Source organism: Aquarana catesbeiana, linkage group LG09, assembly GCF_042186555.1.
Source record: "Aquarana catesbeiana isolate 2022-GZ linkage group LG09, ASM4218655v1, whole genome shotgun sequence".
Lineage (NCBI taxonomy): Eukaryota > Metazoa > Chordata > Amphibia > Anura > Ranidae > Aquarana > Aquarana catesbeiana.
This window is the reverse complement of record NC_133332.1, coordinates 116,978,435-116,982,266: the sequence shown is the minus strand read 5'-3', so window position 1 is coordinate 116,982,266 and position 3,832 is coordinate 116,978,435. Positions and strand designations below refer to the sequence as shown.

The 3,832-nt window shown below is 40.3% G+C and overlaps 1 pseudogene; it reads left to right on the top strand.

Annotated features, from left to right (window-relative positions):
* The first annotated feature begins 347 nt into the window (after positions 1-347).
* LOC141107239 (elongin-C pseudogene) lies at positions 348-821 on the top strand (annotated as a pseudogene).
* The last annotated feature ends 3,011 nt before the right edge of the window (positions 822-3,832 follow it).

Genomic DNA, 3,832 nt, shown 5'->3' with positions numbered 1-3,832 from the left:
CACTTAGAATCTGGTGCAGCTGTGCATTTTGTGGATAAGAAAAAAAACTGCTCTATTGAATAAAGTAAATAGCAATCTGCAACTTAAAGTGATATACACCAATAAACGTATGGAAAAAATGAATCTGCGCTAAAAAATGAAAAATGCCCTGTGAACTAAACAGCATAAATATGTGCGACACACGCACAGTGAAAATAGGGTACAAAAGTCCACCTATAAATGCATAATAATGAGATAATAAAACAGTTGGTACCAATCAAAAAAATATTTTGCAAATGTCCAATCAATTTAAACTGTGAAATAAGCCATGTGCGTAAATAAATCCGAACATATGAATACAGGATTGGGGCGTGACCTTCCGGAAGCGATTGTTGCAGCTGTCTTTAAGGGGAGTGATCAGGCTGCTGGAGGAAGAACGGGCAGTGCGGCCGGACAATTGTATTCAGTCTCCTGCCAAATCACCTAATTAGGATGGATGGTGAAGAGAAAACATACGGTGGCTGTGAAGGGCCAGACGCTATGTATGTCAAATTGATTTCCTCTGATGGCCATGAATTTATTGTGAAACGTGAACATGCATTAACATCTGGGACAATAAAATCCATGTTGAGTGGTCCAGATCAGTTTGCTGAAAATTAAACCAACGAAGTGAATTTCAGAGAGATCCCCTCTCACGTTCTATCCAAAGTCTGCATGTATTTTACTTACAAAGTTCATTATACGAATAGTTCTACAGAAATCCCAGAATTCCCCATTGCACAAGAGATTGCACTGGAGCTCCTGATGGCTGCAAACTTCCTAGACTGTTAAATAAAGTAACTTATGGGGGAAAAAAAAATTAATAGGATTGGATATATAAACCGTCTATATCAGATGTTGAAGCTGATGGAACATATAAGACACCTAGTGACAGGTTTTCAAGGGACACAGACTGTGAATCCACCACCACAGAGTCAAGGCTAACCAGCTATATAAGCTAGATGAGCTTATCACCCAACCCTGGGTATAACGATCTCCCGCTGTTGGAGGGGGCTAGTAGATAGGGTGTTCACCACAGATCAGCTCAGACTAGATGTCGGTCCATGTGTCCATGTTTTAGCCAACACTCACTTGAGAGGCTTGCTGCTGTACCCAGGACCGGAACGATCTCAATGGAGGTATGTAGCCCAGAAAGAAAAATAAAATAGCTCCTCCATCGGTAAAACTGGCTTTATTAATAAAAAGATTGGTCACACAAAAAGACTCAATCTCAATAGCATATAAATGCCAACCGGCAATATAAACAAGATTAAAAAAAAACATACGCCCGTGCAAAGCGGGACGTGACAAAGGCATGGTGACGTCAGTACGTCGCTCTCCAACGCGTTTTGTCACCACAAAGGATGTGGTCATTCCCAGCGTACTTTACATTTGCTTGAGGAAGAAAATCAAAAACATTTGAAAACACAGAATCTCACTTTGATTCAGAGATCAATACTGTTATAATCAGCAATAAGTTGCTGCAAGCAGCATCACAGTTACAACAGGACACGTCTCACCACTGGTATGATCACAGTTGTTCACAGGATGGTCTCCTATCATCAGGAAAATGATGACGCGCTCTTGAGCGCAAAATGCATCGAAACTGAGGCTTGACACGCATGATACAGGAGCTCTCTACTTCCACCAACAGCTGAGACGCACGCCGCGCTTCTTGAATCACAAATCGAGTGATAGACCAGCCTCTGCCTCTTCCCCCAGCTGCGCTGCAATCTTCTGTATCTTACACATGATATGTAAGTGCTTTTAAGGAATTAAAGACAATATTACACTATCTATACAGATTATATGAAAGGGAGCTATGGATATATATCCAAGAATATAACTGATTGAGGATTTCATTATTTATGCCATCCATGATTGGATTGAGGTCCGGCTAACTTTGAAAATTTCAGCCAAAGGAGGAAGGATCCCTTTATTATATGCCTGGTGGTCACTTTGTAGCCAAAGATATCTGTTGAGCACATTTATATGACACTTTGGGTCAAGCGCTATACTGCACTTTAGGAGGCACGGTGTTGGAGTTTATTTAGGAGACCTGAATTATCACATAGTTATATTTATAATTTAAATCTTTGTTGGACTTTTGTTGCCACATAATTTATGATTTACTTGCCAATTTGACATTTCACAAATTTGTTATATATGTTATCATTCTATGGTTTCACTTGCGCCCTTTATCACTGTTTAGTATAATAAGACCCCTTTCACACCGAGGCGTTTTTCAGGTGCTTTTGGGCTTAAAATAGCGCCTGTAAAGCGCCTAAAAAACGGCTCCCCTGCAGTCTCAGTGTGAAAGCCAGAGTAATTTCACACTGAGGCGATGCGCTGGCAGGACGTTAAAAAAACTCCTGCAAACAGCATCTTTGGAGTGGTGAAGGAGCGGTGTATACACCGCTCCTCCACCTCTCCTGCCCATTGACATGAATGGGTAGCACCGCTTTGCGGGTCGTTTTAACCCTTTTTCCGTCGCTAGCGGGGGTTAAAAGCGCCCTTGCTAGCGGCCGGAAAACTCAGCAAAAATGACGGTAAAGCGCCACTAACAATACCACTCTTTACCACTGACGCCACCAACGCCCCAGTGTGAAAGCAACCCTAATGTTTGCTTTTGGGTTGATAAGTGCTTTAGGGTGGGTTCACATCTATGCAGTTTGAGATTGGTGCATTTTGCTGCTTTTGCACATGCAATTTTACCACAATTTTGCGTTTTGCATGCTTTTTTTTTGGCCATTTTGTTGTTGGGCAGATTAAAAAAAAAATGCAAAATACGAATTGCAGTGAAATCATGGCAAAAACGCACTACATGCTTTTCTGCAGCTCTTTCATTGAAGTCTATAGAACCTAAAAAAGCAGTTTTGCGCTTAAAAAAGTCCCTGACCCTTTCCAAAAACTTAGTGGCTGAAAAAAAGCATAGATGCGAACGTGTCCCATAGGAAATCATGTTAAATGGACTGTAGTGCGTTTCTGCAAAAAGCACCTAAAAACGCATAGGTGTGAACCAGGCCTTAGTGGATGTACGGGGGTAATTTTATTTTTACTTGGTGGAATGCTACTTTTGCATAAATTTTTTTAAGGAATGGTCCCATATTTGATTTGTATCTCATCGCATGTATAATACACTATTATACCAATTCATTTTTCCATTTAAAAAAAAAATAGATATTAGTTTTAAACACATATTTGACCTAAAATGGATTTTCTTTTCTACGTAGCCTGCAATTCCTGTGTGGCTCATAACAGAACTCCTATGTTGTAAAGAACAAAACTTCCTCAGGAATCTTTAGCTTTTTTTAAGTAAATGCTTTAACACCAATACTTACAGTAATTTAATCAGTGCTGTCCCAGTCTTCTGCCCTACTTGTTTTTGCTGGAATGAATGGTCCTGCTCTGCATGCCAATCCCTGAATGGCCATGCTGCCACCTCTCTCTCCTCTTCACCATCATGCCTGGCCTGCAATAAGTGAATTAGAGCAGCCCCAACCACTGCATCATCAAAATGTACACGGATGTTGCTGGAATTAAATGCCCACATTTCAGCCCTGAAAATCAGAGAACTGTTGTTCTGGCTGATACAGGATTGTGGATTAAGGCAATCAATATTGAGTGTGAAAACATTTGACATAAAATGAGCAGAAGATTGCTGAGAAGCATGGTCTTGCTTTTATTAGACCTCACAGTATAAGGTTTTATGGAAGTGGAAGTGAAAGGAACTGCTTGGTGCATTACTATTATTTTTTATCTAGCTATGCATTTCTATATATTTATGACTACTTGCTATACAGTATTTGTATTG